At 33.4% G+C, this 24,746-nt stretch overlaps 1 long non-coding RNA gene and 1 other non-coding gene across 2 annotated transcripts in view; one reads left to right on the top strand and one right to left on the bottom strand.

Moving 5' to 3' along the window:
• LOC116550594 overlaps window positions 1-24,746 on the top strand; it is a 110,093-nt gene that overhangs the window by 24,329 nt on the left and 61,018 nt on the right. The window lies entirely within an intron of this gene.
• On the bottom strand, window positions 3,146-3,252 carry LOC116551092. The gene has a single exon (XR_004268715.1). It is a non-coding gene; the product is annotated as a U6 spliceosomal RNA (small nuclear RNA).

Genomic DNA, 24,746 nt, shown 5'->3' with positions numbered 1-24,746 from the left:
AACATTTGCAGATATAAAACATTTTATATTTCTTAGCGCTGTAAAAATGTTTGAGGAATAAATGAAAATGTAATAAGATTTTGGTTGACTTAACTAATAATGAATTTCTTTCTTAAAGATCAAGATAAAAATTCTGAATTTCTACTGTTCTGTTTCTAAAATTATAAAGTTAAATGTGTCCAGTTCCAGTGTAAACTCTACATTGCTAATTTTTTGGAATATGAATATAATGAAAGTTTATTTGTGGTTAGTTGTGAAAAAAATATTATTCTGTTATTTAAAGAATATAGAATTTATTAAGGAGACATTACCTAATTGGTAGATTATTCACAGGTTTTAGCTGAATTGATTTTTTTTAGAAAAAATTATGTGAGGAATTTAACATATTTGTTTTGTCAGAAACATGTTTTGATAGAGGAATGTTAGATAAAATATCTGTTTCATTTAAATAAATTATAACTTTTAAATTATAAATATATCTTATAATTTTTATATTTTCACTTCCATATATTATTTATTGATAGACAAATATATGGATAGAAAAATTTGCAAAATTCAGAATTTTTTGTGATAATCTAATTTTTGAAATAAAATGATTTAATATTTACATAGTAAATGTAATGAAAACATTGTCTACAAATGTAAGGTCCTGTGGTTTGGGGTTTGCTTTTTCAAAATGCATTGTTCTATGTGAATTAGACATGCTGATTTAATATTCTAATTCAGTGCCTATAAAACCAATCTTTACTTAATTCTCTGCTTTCTGCAGTTCCTTAAGGGGTGAAAAAATAGAATGTCACTTCTTTAAGACAGGCATTTTCTTAAATGAAAAAAAAGTCTTTTGAAATATTAGTGAGGTACTGGTAGTTTAATACCCTTTAAAAATAATTAAGAAATTTTAATTAAAGAATCTTATGGTTAGATTCTCTTCTCTATCTCAAACCCAAGCACATTTTTAATTAAAATTAAATATATTTGAATCTACACGTTATAATATTACAATAAAGGAAAGAAATAGTTATTATTACAACTTTTGGAGAGTTTTTAAATGTAGTTCCTCATTGAAAAGAATTTACTTTCAATCACAAGAAGTTGGTTATTCGGTGTGTTTTTATCAGATAGGCATTATATAATTTCTTGCATCTCATAAGGAAGTCCATATATAATAAAGCATCCAATAACACTAACTTAATAAAAAAAAAAGTAGCTTTTGTTGAGATGGTTCACTCCATTAACCTTGAAAATGTTGGCAGCTAGTTTGAGTTTTAGTGACAAGATTCTGTTGCTGCTAGGGATGGCTCTGGCCATTTGATAGGCTGAATTTCACAAGAACAATTTACTGTGGATAGCTTAGCTCTTATTAAGGAATAGTATCTCTTCCCCCAAGTTTAGGTTCTATGTGAGCATAAATTAAGAAATCTATTTCTGTTTTGGGAAATACACATATATTTTTAATATAATTTTTAAATGTAATTTTAAAAATAATAGCTCTATTTTAACCTTCTAAATTATATCTTCTTTATACACTTGGTGTTGCTGAATAACCAAAATTAGCTTTTGCTTTTCCTGCTAGAAATTTATAATTTTCTTAACACATCCTTTCTGTTCTTAGTAAAAGTAAATAAAGATCATTTAAAATACGGTATTAAAAAATTTTTTTTGAAAAGTTTCAGCTTTTAAATTCTTCAGTTATTTATAAAAGTTTCTACCTAGGAACTTATTTTTTGCTACTGATAACTTTGTATTAAATAATTGATGCCTAAAATATATATTTAGTAGAATAAATAAATTAGGTATAAAACAAAATTAGAAGAGCCACAAACCAGGCCGGCCACAGTAGCTCACGCCTGCAATCCCAGCACCTTGGGAAGTCGAGGCAGGTCAATCATTGAGGTCAGGAGTTTGAGGCCAGCCTGGTCAACGTGGCAAAACTCTGTCCATACTGAAAATACAAAAATTAGTCAGGTTTGGTGGCAGGCATCTGTCATCCAGCTACTCAGGAGGCTGAAGCAGGAGAATAGCTAGAACTGGAGAGGCAGATGTTGCAGTGAGCTGAGATCATGCCACTGCACTCCAACCTCGTGACAGAGCAAGACTCTGTCTAAAAAAAATAAAAATTAAAAAAAAAATAAATTTAAAAAAAAAAAAAGAAGAAAGAGAGCCACTAACTGAAGGCCGGTTTGGCTGGGTTCCATTGCCTTGCTAAGAATGTGAGCTGCCACTATCTAGGTACATCAACTGTGTGTATGTCATTTAGCCCTTTAGGTCTCAGATTTTGTCTCTGAAAATAAGAGAAAAACTCAGCACCATTTTATAATTCCAGGTGACAAGCTGCAGGATCAAGTCTCTAGCTTCTTCATATTATTATAGAGGATGTTGAAAATGTTATTACTAATATTGCTATTTTCAAAGATAAAATAATTTTACTATCAAATTAAAATCAGTTCATTGTTTTATCCAGAAAGATAGACATTAATTTGAATTAATAACATATTTCTTTTTTTCTTTGGCTTGAACAACAGTAGTTTATTTTTCACAGTTCTGGATCTGGGGGATTAAGATTAAGGCCTGGCTGCCTGCTTGCTGTGTCCTCACATGGTACTTTCCCTGGGTGTCCAAATGTCCTCCTACAAGGACACCAGGCATGGAACTAGGGCTTCTATTGCCCTCTTTTTCTTTTTCTCTTTCTCTTTCTTTTCTTTTCTTTGTTTTTTTTTTTTTTTTTTTTTTTTTTAAATTGTATTTTGGGCTCTTGTGTACATGTGCACATCCTGCATCCTGCAGGATTGTTACATAGGTACATACATGCCATGGTGTTTTGCAGTTTCCATCCCCCCACCCCTCCTGCTGTCACCTACATCAGACATTTCTCTTGGTGTTATCCCTCCCCATCCTCCCGCCCCGCTGCTGTCCCTCCACTCCCCTCCCCTCCACCCCCCAGTAAATGTTGTTCTCTTCCCTGTGCCCTAGTGTTCTCATTGTTCATCACCTGCCTATGAGTAAAAACATGCAGTGTTTGGTTTTCTGTTCTTGTGTCAGTTTGCTAAGAATGATGCTTTCTAGGTTTATCCATGTCTCTACAAAGGACACAAACACGTGGTTTTTTATGGCTGCATAGTATTCCATGGTGTATATGTGCCATGTTAAAAATATGTAATGCTTCATGAATTTGCATGCCATCCTTGCGCAGGGGCTATGTTAATCTTCTCTGTATCATTCCAGTTTTACTATATGTGCTCCCGAAGCGAGCACATATTTCTGTTTTTTTCATACTGCCATTTCTTTTCTAAAGATATGAAATCTTATGCCAACCGTCAGAGAAAGGAAGGACAAGATTATGAATATGTGCAATGTCAATCAAAAATGATTCAAGAGAAATTATATGTATATCAGGAAACTTCTTGTTCTTATTGATGCTCAAGCAGGGTGGAGATGACTTGAGGCATAATTTAGTTAACACTGTTAGCTATTTAGACGTATATTGTCAAATTTAGAAACACATTTGTGGTAATATAATACATAATAAAAAAAAAATCATGATTTTCGGACAGATTTGTGATAATAGTAGGTTCCATGAATACCTCTCAGGAAGATATTGATTTTTTTACCAAAAGGTAAGACTTTATATATCTATTATGGGGATATAAACATAACTATCAAATGAATATTTGCTTCAAATGATTTATTTTATATTCACATAAATCAAATGATTTTTTGATATTTGTGAATATGAACATCATATTCATCAAATAAATTTGATATTGATGAATATCAAATAAATGGGAAAGAAAACATTTATGATGAGATGGAAATGTTTCCATTCACACAAGACATTCTATACCTAATTATTACCTTTTGTCACTCATCAACAAAGATAATATTAAGTTGTTTATTGACATTTTAAAATAGGCACTACTAATTTTGTTCAGTAAAATATAATTTACTTAATCTGCTCTTACAATTCTATTCTGTGGTGTTTTCCAATATGAATAGTTATTCCAACCACTTTTAGAATTTGTATCTTTCCAGTGTCCTTTCATAGTATCTTTTAGTATAAAACAACTTTTGGGAAAAATATTAATAACATCAAGTCAACACACAGAGTGCCTATTCATCTTTGTTCATTCTATCACTTGCTCTATTTAGATGAAAATCATATAATCAAAAATGTCAGTGAATTATCTGTGTAACAAAGTGTCTCCAATGACACATTTGGTATAAAAGTCATGTTGTACTAATTTGAGAATAGAATAGATCTATATCTCATTCTAATAATAATTCTGAATGAATAATGTGTGGCTATTTCAACTGATGCATTAAATAGATAAAGATATTTCTTGGAGAGTTCAGTCAGTTGGCTATGCCACCAGTTATAATAGAAACCAATTTTTGAGCCATGAGTTTTTTTTGTTTGTTTGTTTTTTGTTTTTTACAAAAGGCACTGTTTCTGTATACTGGTAGTAAAAAAATGGATCATCCTTTTTGATACAACTAAGTTGAAACATTTTTTCATTGTTTCCTGTAATTTTCAGTTTGCCATTTATTATTATATTTGCGGTATTTATTTCTATGTGCCTTACACACAACTCTCACAAATTTTGTTTCTCTGTTGGCTTTACTCTCTTTTAAAACAATTGTTCTAGTTTGTCCTGATGAAACAAAGTACCATAGACAGGGTGGCTTACAAACAACAGAAATGTATTTCTCACAGCTCTGGAGTCAGGGAAGTGCAAGTTCAGGGTACCAGCATGGTTGGATTCTGGTGAGGGTCCTCTTCCAGGTTGCAGACTGCCATCTGCTCATTGTATTCTCCCATGGCAGAAAGAGGACTGGAGGGCTCTCAGGGGTATTCTTTATAACAGCACTAATCCCATTGATGAGAGCTCCACTTTCATGACCTAATTTCCTCCAAAGGCCCCACCCCCTAATATCACATTGGAGGTTAGGATTTCAACATATACATTTCCAGCCAACATGTACATTTCCATTGGACAGTCTTATAGTCTTTTCAGTGTTTACATGCATAATTTACTGCAAGACTTGGAATGAAACTTCTTAGCTTTGCTTTTTCTATATTATATATTTTATCTCAAGCAAGCTCTATATTACTAGTGATATTAAATTTCAGTAAATGGAAAAATTCTTTGAGACTACTATATTCTCTTTCATTATCCAAACACCTCTATTTTTACAATTTGATTAGTGTTCTTGACAGTGTACAACCCAATTGAATTACACTGGATGTAATTGCCTGTTTTTAAAATATATCTTTGGATTAAAAGATAAATATTATGAAGAACCTTGTCTCATTGGGCCATCAGTATATCATGGCTGAGAATATCTCAGTTAAGATAATGTATTACTCCTCTGCTTTCTCAGAAAATGAACACTAATATATGGAAGTAATTGATTCTGAGTGTTTAATGTGAGAAACAAAGTTTATACTGAACATTCTAAACCATTGCCAAAAGTCAACTTTAAACTTTACTCAAGACATTTAGAATTTTACGGTGTCAACTATGGTAGATAGTCTCACACCAAGGTCAAGAGTCACCAGAGTGATTTATATAAAAGAGAGTACTGAGTGCCACCCCCAGAAATTCAGATTTTTAACTTTTTTTCTTAAATAAAAATGGGTAATCTTTTTTTTTTTTTTTACTGTACTTTAAGTTCTGGGGTACATGTGCAAATTTTGCAGGATTGTTTCATAGGTACACACATGCCATGGTGGTTTGCTGTCTCCATCCCCTCGTCACCTGTATCTGGCATTTCTCCCAGTGTTATCCCTCCCCAACCTCCTCGCCCCCTACTGTCCCTCCCGTAGCCTCCTACCAACAGACCCTAGTAGGTGATGTTCCCCTCCCTGTGCCTATGTGTTCTCATTATTCAACACCCGCCTATGAGTGAGAACATGTGGCATTTGGTTTTCTGTTCTTGTGTCAGTTTGCTGAGAATGATAGTTTCCAGATTCATCCATGTCCCTACAAAGGACACGAACTCATAGTTTTTTTATGGCTGCATAGTATTTAATGGTGTATATGTGCCGCATTTTCTTTGTCCAGTCTATCATCGATGGACATTTGGGTAGGTTCCAGATCTTTGCTATTGTAAACAGTGCCGCAATGAACATACCTGTGCATGTCTCTTTATAATAGAATGATTTATAATCCTTTGGGTACACACCCAGTAATGGGATTGCTGGGTCAAATGGGATTTCTATTTCTAGGTCCTTGAGGAGTCGCCACACTGTCTTCCACAATGGTTGAACTAATTTACACTCTTACCAACAGTGTAAAGTGTTCCTATTTCTCCACATCCTCTCCAGCATCTGTTGTCTCCAGATTTTTTAATGATCATCATTCTAACTGTCAGGAGATGGTATCTCAACGTGGTTTTGATTTGCATTTCTCTAATGACCAGTGATGATGAGCATTTTTTCATCTGTTTGTTGGCCTCATAAATGTCTTCTTTTGACAAGTGCCTGATCATATCCTTCACCCACTTTTGAATGGGTTTCTTTGTTTTTTTCTTGTAAATCTGTTTTAGTTGCTTGTAGATTCTGGATATTAGCCCTTTGTCAGTTGGGTAGATTGCAAACATTTTTTCCCATTCTGTTGGTTGCCGGTTTACTCTAATGATTGCTTCTTTTGCTGTGCAGAACCTCTTAAGTTTAATTAGATCCCATTTGTCTGTTTTGGCTTTTGTTGACAATGCTTTTGGTGTTTTAGTCATGAAGTCCTTGCCTATACCTGTGTCCTGAATGATTTTGCCTAGGTTTTCTTCTAGGGTTTTTATGGTGTTAGGTCTTATGTTTAAATCTTTAATCCATCTGGAGTTAATTTTAGTGTAAGGTGTCAGGAAAGGGTCCAGTTTCTGCTTTCTGCACATGGCTAGCCAGTTTTCCCAGCACCATTTATTAAACAGAGAATCCTTTTCCCATTGCTTGCTTTTATCAGGTTTGTCAAAGATCAGATGGCTGTAGATGTGTGGCATTGCTTCCAAGGCCTCTGTTCTGTTCCGCTGGTCTATGTCTCTGTTTTGGTACCAATACCAGGCTGTTTTGATTACTGTAGCCTTGTAGTTTAGTTTGAAGTCAGGTTGCATGATGCCTCCTGCTTTGTTCTTTTTGCTTAGGATTGTCTTGGCGATGCAAGCTCTCATTTGGTTCCATATTAAGTTTAAGGAGGTTTTTTCCAGTTCTGTGAAGAAGATCAATGATAGCTTGATGGGGATAGCATTGAATCTATAAATTACTTTGGGCAGTTTGGCCATTTTCATGATACTGATTCTTCCTAACCAGGAGCAAGGAATGTTTTTCGATCTTTTTGTGTCCTCCTGATACCAAAGCCTGGCAGAGACACAACTAAAGAAGAAAACTTCAGGCCAATATGCACGATGAACATTGATGCACAAATCTTCCATAAAATACTGGCTAACTGAATGCAGCAGCACATCAAAAAGCTTATCCATCACGATCATATAGGCTTCATCCCGGGGATTCAAGCCTGGTTCAACAAATGCAAATTTATAAATGTAATCCATCCCATAAGCAAAACCAAAGACAAAAACCACATGATTATTGCAATACATCCAGAGAAGGCCTTCAACAAAATTCAACAGCCCTTTATGCTAAAAACTCTCAATAAACTAGGTATTGATGCAGCATATCTCAAAATAATAAAAGCTATTTACAACAAACCCATAGCCAATATCACTCTGAACAGGCACAAACTGGAAGCATTCACTTTGAAATCGGGCACTAGACCAGGATGCCCTCTCTCACCACTCCTATTCAATATAGTACTGGAAGTTCTAGCCAGAGCAATCAAGTAAGAAAAAGAAATGAAAGGTATTCAATTAGGAAAAGAGGAAATCAAATTGTCTCTATTTGCAGACAACATGATTGTATATTTAGAAGACCCAAAATCATCTCAGCCCGAAATCTCCTTAAGCTGATAAGCAACTTCAGCAGTCTCAAGATACAAAATCAATGTGCAGAAATCACAAGCATTCCCATATACCAATAACAGACATAGAAAGAGTCAAATCATGAGCAAACTCCCATTCATAATTGCTACAAAGAGAATAAAATACCAGGAATACAACTAACAAAGGATGTAAAGGACCTCTTCAAGAAGAACTACAAACCACTGCTCAAGGAAATAAGAGAGGACAGATTTTTTTTTTAAATAAATCTGAGTGTGTCTTTTAAATTTACCTTTTGTACCAGCAAATCCAAGTTATTCTATTATAGGTAATCCGCAGCTTAAAAATATTTGTTAGAACATAAGTATTTTTTTAGAAAATATTGGTTAGATGAAAAATATTTTAGACTTTTCTTAACAAATACAAATTTATACTTTTTAGACAGCAAAAAAAAATGTTTAAAAGAACTCTGAATTCCTTTATTTATTTATTTATTTATTTATTTATATTTTGAGATAGAGTCTCACTCTGTAGCCAAGGATGGTGTTCAGTGGTGTGATCTCAGCTCACTGCAGCCTCTACCTCCCAGGTTCAAGTGATTCTCGTGCCTCAGCCTCCTGAGTAGCTGAGATTACAGGCACACACCACCACGCCTAGCTAATTTTTATATTTTTAGTAGAGACGGGGTTTCACCATCTTGGCCAGGATGGTCTCGCATGGTCTCGAACTCCTGACCTCAGGTGATCCACCCACCTCAGCCTCCCAAAGTGCTGGGATTATAGGCATGAGCCACCACGCCCAGCCTAAATTCTTTTAAAACCATGAGGAGGCAAGGGGTGTGGTGAACCGAGAACATGCCTTTGCACTCCAGCCTGGCTACAGAGCAAGACTCCATCTCAAAAACAACACAAACATACCAAAAAAACTCATATTCATTTCTTAAGAACTTGATCAGTAGTCTGTCTGTCAGCTCTTTCTCTTTTTTTGGTCATTCTATGTTTATATCTGTAATGTGCTATTGTAGATTTGCTGGGATAATTCTGATTTTAATCGTTTTTTTTGTGCTTGTAACATAAAAAATTGAAATGTCCCAGAAATTTTGAACCCATCTAGAATCTAGACTCTGTCCCTCAGATTCCCATTCATATAAAAAATTCAGGAAAATTGTCCCTCTTTGGGGTTTATAAAGCATGATTGCAAGAGCTAGAAATAAACCACTATAGAAGCATAATATTTTAGAGGCTGAAGATGTCACAGAGAATATTGGTCCATCCTTGTCCTATGTATGAATTCACTCTTTAGCAAAGCACTGGGCATGTGTTGTGTTCTAGAGTATCCCAAAGAGGTATATTCAATCATTTTCGAAAACAGTCATTCTGTTAGGAATCCATGTGCAAGTAGCAGAAGTCCCTAGTACAGTAGCTTAAGTAGAAGCATATTTACTTGTCTCGTATTACAAGAAGCCTGAGATTAGGCCACAGGGCTAATATAGACTCTCAAGAATGCCTTCAAGATTTCAGGCTCCTCTTTTTTCTGCTCCGTGTTCCACTGGCAACTTTTATTTTCAGTCTAGCTCCTTCTTCGGTAGATGATTGCTACACTTTCTAGGCCCCGATAACTGCCTAGGAAAGAAGGAAATAACAAAATAGTGAAAAGCAGTGCTCTCTCTGTCTTTCAATTTGAAAAGAGATTTGCTTTCAACATCATCTTATTACCCAGAATTGTGTCACTCTATCTGCTCTGGCTTTATGAGAAGCTAAAAAATTGAGTAATTTTACCTTTGTACATTGATGTCCCAAACTAAATGAGAGTTCTGACAGGAAAAAAGTGAGAATACATATTGTATCAGAAGTTTGCTACAGATCGTATATATATAAAGAAAAATATAGATATATAGTATATCTATAAAGAAAAATATAATGTCTAAAAGACTCAGAATAATTAATATAAACATAAAGACATAATTTATTATTTGCCTGTTATGTGTATTAACTGTTTGGTAGACTATTATTTGGGAGACATCATGAGTCTTCATAAAGCTCATCTCACCCATGACAGCAAAATGGGGGTTGGTGACTAATTATTAGGTAAAACATTCTAAACTAATGAGAAAAAGGAAACCTTGAGTTAATCTTGGGAGCATAACATCTAGTGAAAAATGATAATAAATGCTCAAAAACTGCTAAAGCTTTAATAATTGGCACTTTCCTTAATTGTAGCAGCCAACAAGAAGATAACTGCTGTGTAGCTAACCTCTGTATGGATTGTTTTTGTTTTGAGATAGAGTATTGCTCTTGTTCCCTAGGCTGGAGTGCAATGGCGAAATCTCAGCTCACTGCAACCGTCGCTTCCCAGGTTCAAGAGATTCTCCTGCCTCAGCCTCCCGAGTAGCTGGGATTACAGATGCCCACCACCATGCCCTGCTAATTTTTGTATTTTTAGTAGAGACGGGGTTTTACCATGTTGGCTAGGCTGGTTTTGAACTCCTAACCTCAGGTTATCCACTGTCTCCATTCCCAAAGTGCTGAGATTACAGGCATGAGCCACCGCACCTGCCCTCTGCACTGTTCTTATCAGTTTACCTTTAAGACTGACTTTGAGGATGTCCTAAATTTGCAGCTGCTTCACTTCTGAGTGATCCTGGTTTTTTATTTCTTGTTGTTCCACAGTAGACAATTACTAACATACTCAAATGATGAAAATCCTCAACAACTTCAGTCACTTTTGGCACCTCCAAAATTGAAGTTTTGCTATGATAGTCTAGGGTGAGTGGTATCCCAAAGAGGTATATTGAATTACTTTCATTTTTTAAATTTTTATTTATTATTATTTTTTGAAACAGAGTCTTGCTCTGTCGCCCAGGCTGGAGTGCAGTGGTGCAATCTCAGATCACTGCAACCTCTGCCTCCTGGGTTCAAGTGATTCTCCTGCCTCAGCCTCCCAAGTAGCTGGGATTACAGGTACCCACCATCGTGCCCGGCTAATTTTTGTATTTTTAGTAGAGACAGGGTTTCACCATGTTGGTCAGACTGGTCTGGATTTCTTGACTTTGTGATCCACCCATCTCGGCCTCTCAAAGTGCTGGGATTACAGGCATGAGCCACCATGCCCGGCCTCGAATCATTTTTAAAAGCAGTCAGTCTGTTAGGAATCCATGTACAAGTAACAGATGTCCCTACTACAGTGGCTTCAATAGAAGCATATTTACCTGTCTTGTACTGCAAGAAGCCTGAGATTAGGCCACAGAGCTGATACAGAGGCTCAAGGATATCCTCAAGATGAAAGGGAGGTTTCATTGTTCACTCTCAGAGATTCCTCTGGCAAGCCTGGTGTTGGGCAGAGGCTGGAGTGGAATTCAGATTATTCAAAATTAATCAGGTCAGAAATAATCCTGGTTATTACTTTATACCATGGTTCAGTTACTTTTATAGGTGAAGATGTGTTTTGTGCCTAATCCGACAAAGACATCCACCCCATATTATGTTAAGTGCCTGCATTTGTTCTGGGAAGAATAACCAGAAAACCTCTCAAGAGAAATTTTCCACTATAAAATGTAAAAGTAATTTTATGTGATACATAGATCAATATTACTTGATAAATGTATTGCACAACTGTCTTAAACATTTAAATATACATTAATAATGCTTTGGCATATATAACAGTTATATATCCCATATGTATTAGAATCATTTTATAGAAAAGATCAAAATATATATATAGAAAGAATTCACAGGAAGATACAGTTGGGATCTGTGCATACAAAAAGGGTTTAACGGAAAAAGAATGCAATACCTGCAGAAACCATAACAGATCATTAAGAACATTTAAAAAGACCTATGTCTGCATTTAATGGAGAACCTATCTCTTATGTACCAATTTACACTAGAAGATTGAGCAACTGATATTATTCTTCCATTCTTTAATTTCTTTTTGCTTAATTGATTTTTGTTTTGTCTTAGTTATCAGTTTGTCAGATAGCATGTGGTTTGTTATTTTCACGGAGCTCAGATTTTCCAAAATAAGTTAAACTTCTTTGCCATTATTTTTTATTATATATATGTGTGTGTGTGTGTGTGTGTGTGTGTGTGTGTGTGTGTGTGTGTGTGTATGCATACACCTATAGATATATACGTGTATGTATTTACACATATGTTTCCTATAAAATAAAGATAGCAATATTTTATATAACATTTTAAATACTCTGCAATTACCCTTTGGACTAGAATTGGTAAGCATTTTCTTTTTTTTTTTTTTTTTGGGACAGAGTCTCACTCTGTCACCCAGGCTGGAGTGCAGTGGCGTGATTTCAGCTTACTGCAGCCTCTCCCTCCTGGGTTCAAGTGATTCTCCTGCCTCAGCCTCCTGAGTAGCTGGGATTGTAGGCACTCACCACCACACCCAGCTAATTTTTGTATTTTTAGTAGAGATGGATGATAAGAATTTTTAACATATGTTTTTACGTTTATATAAATTTAGGGCTACAAATGCAGCTTTGATATATGGATATACTGCATAGTGGTGAAGTTTGGGCATTTAATGTAACTCTTTAACATCAGTTTTGTCAAACTTCTATCAGTCCCACAGTTTGTGAAGAGTTTTAAAGTTTTGTCATAGTGTGGATTATGAAAATATAATATTGTCATTAATGTCCATGGGTCTTTTAAATGACTATAAAAATCTGTGGCATCTGTATTCATTCACGAGGAATTTCTCTAACCTCAGAAGGAATGGGATCTGGTTGTCAGACAGAGAGATCCTGATTAACTCTGATACACAATGGTAGTTCCATCATAAGCATGATCACACATGGACAAGCTAATTTCATTCTACCCTTATGGAAATCCGCCAAACCCCACTATACTTTCAGTTGTAATAAAATAGCTTCAGGCAAATCTGACTTTTTATTTAATTCTTTGTGTACTGTAAAAATAAAAACAAAACATGTTTTATGCTGAAAAGCTTACCATTTCTAAATACATAGTATTACTATGTATGAAGCCATACAGTTACCACCACCATTACTTTGGTGTTCATTTTCATTTATTTTTTCCTAGGTACTGATTTTATGTAGTTGGAATCATAGCATCCAAATAAGTTTGTTCATTTTTATATAAAAGGACTATTAACTTTTATTAATTTCACTCCAATTTGGTCACTGGCTTCCACTTTATTGCTGTTATATGGGTAATGTTTATATGACTGATAATTGCTCCTGTGCAAGCTAAAGAAATGAAAAGTTTTACAAATTTGTGTCAGTTACTGAGCCTAAAACGGAATCTTTACTTCAGCATATTTGACTCTTAGATGTTTTAATTTTTTGAAAACAATTACTAAAATTATCCCCATGTTTTACTTGACCCAGTGTACCTCATGGAAAGTTAAATACGTTTGAGGGTAGTCATAGTCTCAGCATGACAAATTCTGTAAAATGATTCTAATATTGCATTCATATGTTTGTATTATGTATAAAGATATAAGTATTTATGTGGATGGTCTGAATGTATGTGTATGTATATGGAAAGAGAGAAATGATTCATAATAGATTTTACATTGAAATGTACTAAGCAAAATAAGAGGAAAGTATGCTGCAGAATATAAAAGCAATAGAGACAAGAAATTTAAAAAAATAAAAAATAAAATGTACACACCAGAAATAAAACCCACTACATGCTTCTGTATATTTGTGATAACTAATAATCACTGTCATTATGTACAAATTAAAAATAACAGAAAATTTTATAAACCCTATGAATATTGTGTTTAAGTTTTTATAATATAGAACTTAGACAATAGACTGGATAAATTACCTTTTACAGAAGTTTAGTTATTAACGATTATTTTTAGGGTATCATCCAGAGAGATCCAACACTTTGTTGTAGCTGATTTAAATTATGATTACAATTATGAAATATTGTATCTGTGAAATTCAAAAGACTTAAATACCAGAGTAAGCACTGAAATCTATTAGAAACTCTGGTGCATTTGTAGGTCTAATGTGAATTGATATGCTGGTTCAATTTTAAAACATGTTAATTCAGTCCCCTGTGCCATGCCACTGGGATTAATATTATTATAATATGTCGTATCACTTAAAATTAAATTATGGTATATTCTTTTGTGATAAAAATTAACTAAAGTGAATGAAATTATTTCTGAGTCTCTAACAAAATTACACATTCCTTCATTTTACATAATTTAAAATAATATGAAAAATCTCAATATTTGGAGCTAACCTTTCATCATTCAAATTATAACTAAAAACATAGAATTGCTGCAGTATTTCTTAGATTAAACATACTTTTCTTTAATGTGAAATTCATATTGAAATGTCATCTAGATAATGCTTTGGATATCTACGGCTTTCTAAGTTTGCATCCATTTTAATAGATTATTTGAAATGAATAACCATTGGCTTCATTGAGACAGTAGAGTAAATCACAAACTTCACAGAGGTTTAGTGATCTTCCAAGGACAGAATAATAAAGGTAATTTAGATTACTAATATATTAGTCTGTTTTCACATTGCCATGACGATACTACCTGAGACTGAGTAATTTATAAAAGAAAGAGGTTTAATTGACTCATAGTTCCTCATGGCTAGAGAGGCCTCAGGAAACTTATAATCATGGTCGAAGAAGAAGGGGAAGCAGGTCACATCTTTTTTTTTTTCCCCCATTTATTTATTTTATTGCATTTTAGGTTTTGGGGTACATGTGAAGAACATGCAAAATTGTTGCATAGGTACACTCATGGCAGTGTGATTTGCTGCCTTCCTCCCCATCACCTACATCTGGCATTTCTCCCCTTGCTATCTCTCCCCAGCTCCCCACCCCCCACCGTCCCTCCCCTCTTTTCCCCCACCTGGCAGGTCACATCTTACATGGTGGCAGGAGAGAGAAAGAGGACGAACACAGAGGATACCACCATTTTAAAAACCATCGGATCTCTGAGAACTCCCTCATCATAAGGAGAACAGTATGAGGGAAAATGCCCCCATGATTTATTTACCTTCTATCAGGTTCCTCCCTTGACTTGTGGGAATCACAGTTAGAGGCGAGATTTGAGTGGGGACATAGAGCCAAACCGTATCAACTAATTTGTCATTTGGATTATACCACTCATTGGGAGGCACAGTACATTATATAACTTTGAGGCATAACTTTCATCTGAATAATATTTTTTATCATTGCATTTGGACACATTTTTGCCAGTGATGCTAAAAATAGGTTAGGTACCAATATTTAAATCTACTGACTGCTTTCCACTGGGGGATACATATTTTCAATGGTAAATAAAAGAAAATAATTTTCTTTTCATATTCCCTTAAATTTTACTTGGAGAGTAGATTGCCTGGTAATCACTCTTTCACCCCCGTCTCTTTTCTTAGAAGCAAAATTGCCCAATGCTATAGTGTGGACCTTATAGGACAGCTCTGGGTATGTATTTCATTGACACTCTGGTTCACTGTCAGGTTGACAGACCTAATGGAGATATTCTGTACTGCCTTTATCACAAGATTTTCCTGTAAGTGGATATCAATCTAGTTTCCACTCCTAAAAATATTAGTAAGAGTATCAAACAGATCACTTCTATTAGCATTTTTCCCTTTTACTATGTAAAGTCATCAAAGATAATTTTGAAGACTGATTCATATATTATGAAATGTAGTATTGTTTTATTTTACTAATTTTTACTAAATTTGGAAATGACTCATTATTCTATAATTTTCAGAGAGATGAAAAATAAAAGTTTTTTCCCCATATTTTTGTGTTGGTAGCCTTCTTTAAAATAGAAAGTATGAATTTATTTAAGCCAAATCAACTCAGCAAAAAACAACAAAATAAAGACTTTTGACTTCACCCGCTGTTATTTTTATTACTGCTGGTGGAGAATTCATTTCTCAATTCTTCCATTTATTTTGATAAACATGAATAAATCTGTCATTGAAAAAATATCCTGCATTTCTGTTCCTGTTTTTTAGTGCTACTATGTCACTTATTTTGAGTGTGTCAGTTACCAGAATAAATAGTTCCAATAAAGTTCCAATGAATACTGGTTCACAAGTATGTCTAGCATGTCATCTATACTAAATAATTTCTTAAAATGTCATTTTTTTCTCCAATTGTACTAGGTACCAAATCATTTCTATTTTTTACTGCCCTGGAATAAGTTATGTGTACTTCAGTTTACATCTATCTGGGTATATTACTAATGGCAATTAATGGCTTAGGAATGAAAAGTTCTGTTATTCAAACTTAGGTTTATGCAGAGAGGCACCAACATGAGTGTTAATACAATAGATACATTGTCATAAATTATTGCTCTTAAAATGTCAAATTTGTTAATTCCATTGAAAGAAATATTTCAGAATTAGCTTGAAAAAAGAAAGCTAGCCAATTATCTTTCACTGCAAATGTAATGGTTTATCTGTAGAATAAACAGAATTTGTTTCCCTTTGTTTGAAGATTTTGTGGTGAATACATTTCATTCATTGTGTCCCTTTTTGATATTGGACTTTCTTAGATTCCTTAAAGACAGCTTCTTGAAGTTGAACTGGCTTCAAGATTTAATGTTTCCTTTCCTTCAAACTGGTTCCCTATGAATAAGTGTGTGACCCAATCACACACTCATTTATTTCTATTTATATAAATAAAATTAATTGTAAAATGACACTATTTATAAAAATCTCCTAGTCATAAAATAATAATTCTGTTGAATTTAATAGCAAGTATTTATTAAAATATTCTGCTGGTATTTCTACTTTTATATTTAATTTTAAGAAGTATAAAATATAACTGGAAAACATTTCAGGAAATATATTTAAATTTTGCAAATATTTAGGATAATTTCTGCCAGTGTGTGGTAGCTATTTAGGGGGAAAATATGGGATAACACAGGACAATTAACCCTTGTTTCAGGATTTTGCTTAGGAATCTGATATTAAATAAAACACCTTTGAGTTCCCCTAAGTATCTTGTTGAAATATGCTAGTATACGATTTTTATTATGTCATCTTATAGAAATTATAGAATACAAAACAGGTATTATCTCCTTTTTGTACAGAGAATAAAGAAATAGAAATGCACATAGAAATTAAAATATTAAATAATCCAGAACTACATAAAAAGCAAGTCCAATTCAATCAATATACTTGTATTACTCACTGATAATATCCATGAATTGGAAGATTTTTCTCCAACTCACTTGTCTCATGCTACACAGGGGCCTATTCTGAATGTTTTTCATGGAGAAAAAAAAAACTCATACTTTCATTTAAATTAAGGCAGTAATTCTCCTCTGGAGGATTGGTTGTATAGTTTGTAATAGGAATGGTATAGATAATTTCTACTATAGAGAAATGCTAATGATAGAATCATTAATGGCGTCAAACTGTTAATGGAAGTATGTCATGTCTCAGGATTCTGGGATGGAAAAAGATCGGCAAACAGTAAACTGTAATATTGGTCACTGGTAGTAGCTTGGACAATCCTCTTCTAGGATTTTTGTATTTGATAGAGAATCATTGAATATCAAATCCCCCACTCTAACATAATAAAATAAACTAGTAAGGGAATTTCAGTTCCTCTTGAAGACAGAAGACATTTTGGGGCTGGTATTATATTTAGGACCTTGCCACTATGAGTTTCTACAGCAGGTACATGTTTACTTGATATGCAGTCATGAGACTCCTGGGCCAGTCTTCACACTAACATGTACAGTTGTGTGTATAGACAAGGCACACACATAGTAAGCTTAACAGCAAATGCCTACTTTTTCCTCTGTGTTTTCTACTCAAAGTGTTGGTCCTAGGTAAACAAAAGTTTTGATTATACAGTTTTTATTATTAGATACCCCATATCTTTTTTGCTATCTGATCTTAAATGATGCATTGCCTACAGTAAAAATCGACTGTCCACTGGCAGTAACTTCAGATCTAATACTTGTCAACTTGTTTAACAGTGTGTGGGATAATTCTACCATATTGTTTACTATTTCTCTTTTCCCAAAGATCAGATGTGTTTGTCTCTGGCCATATATATTTAAAACTTTCTAGTTTATATTTTCCATACAAAGACGTATTTAAATGCATCAATTCCCATAGCCTGAATTATAGTAGCATTTGTAATAGCATTTTACACTTCAGTTGATATTGATTTTCTAAAATACGTTTGCCTCAAAAACATTCTTTTTTTTCATTTGGCATTTTCTTTACATTGAAAATTGTAGAAGTGTAGTCATTAGAAAATCATTTTTATTTGACTGGGTCCTTTTCAGACTTCAGTCATGTGTCCTACAAAAAGTTAACAGTTTACCAGACATTTTCACATTACTACTTTATGCAATGGGATAATGTTAGTTTTTTAAAAAAGAGAAAGCTTAAACTTTTTCTCTTTATGATTTGGCTTCATTTATTGCAAAGGATTGCAAAGTAATTGAAGGAAAATGAAAACTAAATGAAATAATTAAATAAGCAATGTAATTTCTAGGTGTTAATTCAATTCTATTTCTAATCAATTTTCTGTATTTTAAACTTCATTTGCTTTCTATCTACTTTTTGCCTGCAGGCTTAGATGTCTCCAATTATGGGATGGATACATCCCCTAGTACTTAGCATGATGACACAGGGGAAAATGCCACTCAGAAGACTAGACTAATACATCTAACAGTTATTTCATTATTTGGTGGCCTGAAACCCCAGATGGCCATATCTAGTTGATTTTATTGTCTTTTTCCATTAAGTATCTGTATTGTAAAATTGTATGACTTGGAAAGGACACATTTTGATTTACTTAAGGTGATCTTCTGAGATATTTTGAGGGAAAGAGGTAGTATACCAAAATGCAAATGCTACACAAGGTAAGTGAAAACCTTTTTAATGTACCTTGGTGAGTAAATTAAACCAAGTTTACAAATATGAAATACGTTGACATTTATATGGATTCAGTTGCCAAATCTCCATGTCTCTTACTAACACAGGTACAAATCTGGAAAAAAAATTAACTGAAGAATTCACTGATTTGGCATGTAAAAGCCTTTTCTATAAACCATGGGATCAATTGTCAGTCCCTTCTTGAATGACTACTTATCTCTAAAACTAACAGAGTTGCTATTGAAGCTGAATACATTCCTTAAAAACAAGAAAGATAAGTAAAAGTGCACAGGACACTGTTTGTTAGCATTATAAGAAATATCTTCCATAAGTGATCAGGGTATGAAACTTATGGTAATTTAATTTAAAAGTTGTTATCAAAAAAGTATTTTCAGATATGAATAGGTAAGTTCTTAGCAAGCTAGTCTTCTATGGAAGGTGCTTATATCTGAATAAAAATGATTTTTTCTTAAAATTTGCTTTCAAGATGCCATTTAAAAGAAATAGGTAAACTTTAGTGGATTTCTTACTAGAAAGCAAACCCTCCATAAAAATTCCACCATCGGTTTTTGCAACCCTGAATTCATGAGACATTGACTAAATTAATCTTGATTGTCTTTTATTGGTCCTTTTAAAAAATTAGCAATAATTAATTAAAATTGTTATTGCTCGGTTCTAAATATCTTTGCTGGCCATGTCTATAGAGAATAGGGGAATGTTTTGAGATAATCATTAACAAATTTCCCAGATTATTTCTTACTACAGATTGCTTTATTATAAAGCTGATATTCATAGTTTGATTACGTTAATTTTTTTTCTCTTAATCTAACTGCATTAAAACATATGGGATGACAGGTCTACCTGTCATTTACGACATACTCAGGAGATTGACTAATTTCTAAATCATAGCCTAATTAAGAAATAATGGACATTAAATCAAACTGTGTGTGTATGTATCTTTACGTGTTTGTAAATTATCACTGTACCAAGTTCTTTATGGCACATCCAAAGATCTAATTCTTTATCACTCCTCTGCTCTTGGAGTTTTTGTGCATACCTTTGCTTCTCTGTGGCTAAGCACATACCCCTGAATTATATGATTGCATGTGGCAGCAATCTCCCTTATCGACATCTTGAAGACAGATTAAGTGAAGCTGGATTTGTGGATTTTGCCTTCATTTGTGTCAGAAACCAATGCCCTCTCTCCTTTGGTAGCCTATGCCAGTTATGAACAAAAAGCCGTAATGAGTTTTCTTTCTCCTCCCCCATATTCTTAGTGATCTGAATGTGGGATTTCAATTATTTATTGTCTTCCAAGAATAAGTAAATTTTGAGTTTTTCAATTATCTGGAAAACTTCCAAACCCCATTACTTCTATATGATATTTACCCAGTTCTTTTCTCTGATAAGTCCTGTTTTGTAAGGCTACTGTATCTAATAGTAAGCTTGCTAATTGTGACAGTCTAAAAGCTTACTCTGAAAGCTGCTTCTAGAGAAATCTAATTATTCCTGGTTGGGAATGTTCTTCTGGTGATACCACTAGCCTCGTGGGTACTAGGCATGTCTGATGATAGGTGATTCATAAGCTCAATGTGACATTTCCCAATGAGTTGTTTTGTCACGGGTTATCCATTTTGTCAGACATGTTATTTCATCCTGAGCTTTAATGTGACTATCATGTTGCTGGGCAAGTAGCTGAGAGTGTCATATAGCTTGTCAAAACGATAACACCATTTGAACCTGAATACATAATTTTAAAATTAGAGCTGTGAAATTTAAATGAGGATCTTGTTAAGTCACAGCTAATTCCTTTCTTACTCAGTAACCTGGGGCCTAATGTATGAGTATTAGGTTGCCGTCATCAGCCTTTGCAAATAAGTTAAATCAACTGAAGGGTTTAGTTTCTTGCTGGGGCAGGCTCTGTCACCTGTTTTGGGTTAAGTTACTGTGGAGTGCATGTGAAGATTTGAAGAAAGCAGTCTGTTGAGATGACAAACTTCTTGAATCAACTGTGACAAATGCCAAAACCCATCTGTGCTTTTTTGGGTATAATTCTAGTAGTCATCCCCCTTCGAACTTGAAAGTTAGTACATCTATTACAAAGCAAATCTGTTATGTTAGTAGAAATCGTTTTGATATAGTAACTTTGCATGTGCTCTGTAAATTCAAAGGAGATTACGAAGTTCCAGCATCAATACAGCATAGCTATATTAAAAATAGCTGTTCTTAAAAATACTTTATTGCTTAATATAACTACCTTTTAAGATAAAATTAAAAGTTGCTTGCCCACATAGAATTCCCTTTAATTAAATTATTTTGAAATTAGCTAGTAAAGAGGCATTTACAGAATTTGAATTAGTTGGCACAATTTTAATAAATTTCTTTGTGTTGGTATTTGGAATTTGTTTGCTTTTAAAATGATTATAAATAAACGTATATATGTATACATACACACATACATATACACACATATTTACACACACACATACACAAACACACACACACACACACAAAGAGAGAGAGAGAGAGAGAGAGAGAGCAGTGATGTCTGTTTCTAAAGTCATTGTAACAATACCTTAAGCCAATTAGTAGTTGAATCAAAATAAAGAATGCAGGAAAAGAAAGATCTTGTAAAAATAATAGTAAGCTTTGCAACTATTTAAATATAAAATTAAAACTTAGCCATCAAGTGTAGTATTGTAACAGAGGTATGCAAACATTTAAATCTAAGTAAGATAAGTATAAGAATATTCACATTATAAAATTAGGAAGTACAAAGAAGTGAGGTACGGACGTATGAACTGCTAATGTGTTTATATTTTACAAATCCTACAGAATTATACTCATGTGAGATATAGTTTTAAAACAAAATGACATCACTTCTTAATATTTTTAATAACTTCTTTTCTTAAAAAGGAAATTTAAAGAAATCATATCTTTCTTGACAAAGAAATATTAGAAATTCACCACTATCCTTAGTGTTTTTTGTTTTATTATTTTTTATAGTCTATTAAAATTAAAGATATAAAAACCATGTGTATAATGATTCATTATTCCTAAAGATATCATTTACTATCCATCCATCCATCCATTCATCCATCCATCCACCCATATCTAAGCACAGAAAGATTCTGAAATGAATTTCCCCTCATACTAATTCCAGTTACCCCTTTGTGAGGACTTTCTCTGTTTAAAAATATTTTGCTGTACTTTTTATTCCCTAATAAATATTTTTTTGATTTTTTGATTTTTCATTTTGCAGTGAACATGACTCTTAGTAGAAAAAGCAAGAAAATACTTTTTCTTAGAAGAATACTAATAAAAATATGCTAAGATATTATTGTGGTTAACTCTAGGTGGTAAGAATATGTATGATACAGGTGGCTTGTTTACTTCTTTATACATTTTTAGTGTTTTTTCAATTTAAAAAATGTAACTTTTAAAATTAAGAAAGACAAATCATTGTAAAACCTATTATTGGCAAGGTATGGTATTTCAAAGAAAAAATAATTGAACAAATTGTTTTCATCACGTGGAGTTATACGCTCCCTGTTAAGTCAGCAATCTCAATAATATTTCCATTCCTTTAGGGAGCAGATTATGAACCTTATAAAATGGGGTAGGATTTTTCATGGGGATGAAATTCATTAGAGCAATATCTGGGTTCTGTAAAAACATCTGGTGGTTTTGGTCATTCTGTCTTATGTTTTGGCTTAATTTTCTACAAAGTTCCAAGGTACAGTTTTAAGAATAACTCACAGATTTTTCTGTCCCTGGAATTTTGACCAATAAAAGTGGTTTATATTGATGGACTAAACAAGTAGCCTTATAATTGTGACAGTTACAAACTTTTCTGAAATATGTATATGTTTTATTTTTAAAATTTAAAAAGTAGATGTCACACATAAAATGGGTAGGCCCATTTCATTTTATAAGGGAAGCACCCAGAAAGGTCCATATGTATTTGTGCTCAAAAAGGTAGCAATGTATGTGTCATTTCCACCCCCTTTTTATGTTATCAATATTGCCTAATGTCAAAGAAAATTAGTAATAATGGAATTAGTAATAGGAGTAGTAGAATCAGTGGAATAATAGTGGCAGAATTAGTGCTCATGAATGAAAAACTAATCAACCTTTTTTCTTTGAAGTGAAATCTGGGAAGAAAGAGAATAGAATTAGGTACATGTTAGAAATAGAAGTGGCAAAGTATGTGAAAAATATTTTTGGAAATAGCCGTCTCTAATGTTTGGATAGAATGTTCTTTTCTGTGGTTTGTTAACATGCCATAAATTTATTAACAAACTGGTATATACCAAATTTAGAATCAGTAGACTGTACTTTATGAAAGTGATAATTCTTGTTTTATCTTTTTGTCTCAGTACTTTGCAAATTTCCTGCAGAGTGACAGGATGTTACCACGTGGGACAAAAGTGTTTGCTGAAGTTAGAATTGACTTAAGTGTAGGAAATGGATCAATTCCAATGTGGGGTTTTCTATTTTCCAATTGTAGGCAAGCAAGAAAGTGGCTTGATCTTAATCCACAAGAGCTCAAATAAAAAATAATTGCTTAAATTGTTTTACTAATCTATTGTGACATAACTCATAATTATGAACAATATTAAATATTATATTCACCTATATTTCATTTTGTTTTATTATCAGATATTTTTAATCTCTGGAACCCACCACAGGTTTCTTGAAAACAAGTCTTTATTATTACATACCACAAGCTGAAAAGGTTGATTAATGTCTCATTTACCAAAAGCAATTCTCTCTTTGACATTAGATTATATTGATGAGACGGTATATTATTTGGGAAGCATTCTTGACTTGAAATAGCAATTGTAGGTTTGAGGATCTCTTCTGTCCATCGTAAATTTGGATTGAGGTGAGGGGTGGCATCCGAGTTCTGTGAAGCCCATTTCTGAGTTGTTAAATGAAGATGAGATTATCTGTCTTTTGCAATTCTGAAGGTTGTTAAAATCAAAGCATTAATGAATGTAATGTGGAAAAAGGTGAGGTAGTATCCTAGTGTAAGGTGTTTTGACTATCAGTGGATCTGGGTATAGAGTAATTTTTCTGATTTTCATAATTCTGTTTCACTAGTTATATCTATTTCCACTTTTTTGCCTCCTTTGTTTGGTTCAGTTCTAGTTTTAGAAGGTAACATTTTGATTATTTGCGAGAGTGCTCCAATCCAACTCCCTCAGTCAACATTTCCTTCCCTCGGACCTCAGTCTATGATATTTTATGTAAATATCATAAATTTGTAAAATATAGTTCTCAATGGGGGACTTCTCACTTGTATTTTAAGTAAAATAATTTCTATTGTGAACTGCATTCATTGATTTGAGATAAAATATTGTAAGTTTGTGGAAATCATTGAATAGGAACTTCTGGGTCAGCCCTGAAAGAAATTTTATGAATGGGTAATACAATTCCCTCCTTCTAATAAAAATATTATACATCTCACATTTAATTTATATTGATCGCTTTCTGACATGAAAATAAAACATTCTTTATATTATGCAGCGTTCCTATTAGTGGTACTACCAAGAATATAAATCTTCCCTTGTGACTTCTATTGCTATGCTTTTTTTCCAACCTGAAGTAACCCCAACCAGGTTTTTAATTAAAGAGTAACGTGAGTCGCCGAGTGTATCACCCCTTTTATGCATGATCCAGTTACCATAGCATAAATATATTCCAGCTCTCTTGTAAACTTGAATTTTATAGATAGCTAATAAAATTCTTCTTTCCAAAGTTTGCAGTTTTACTTCCACCTTTAAAAAATGTTGTAGTCTCTTGGCAGTGCTTATATAAAAATATGTGAAGTGTGGGTAATGTACAAGATTTGATTTGCAAAGGTGGACGTGGCAGCCTCTTCTCATTTCTTGGCCTATTTGGAAAATTAAACGATGCTACTTTTCCCTACACAACTTATATTTGG

The sequence above is a fragment of the Sapajus apella genome, unplaced genomic scaffold (genome assembly GCF_009761245.1).
Source record: "Sapajus apella isolate SASKATOON/1434 unplaced genomic scaffold, GSC_monkey_1.0 scaffold8, whole genome shotgun sequence".
In the NCBI taxonomy this organism is placed as follows: Eukaryota; Metazoa; Chordata; class Mammalia; order Primates; family Cebidae; genus Sapajus; species Sapajus apella.
The sequence above is the reverse complement of the archived record's forward strand: the minus strand, read 5'-3'. Positions and strand labels throughout refer to the sequence as shown.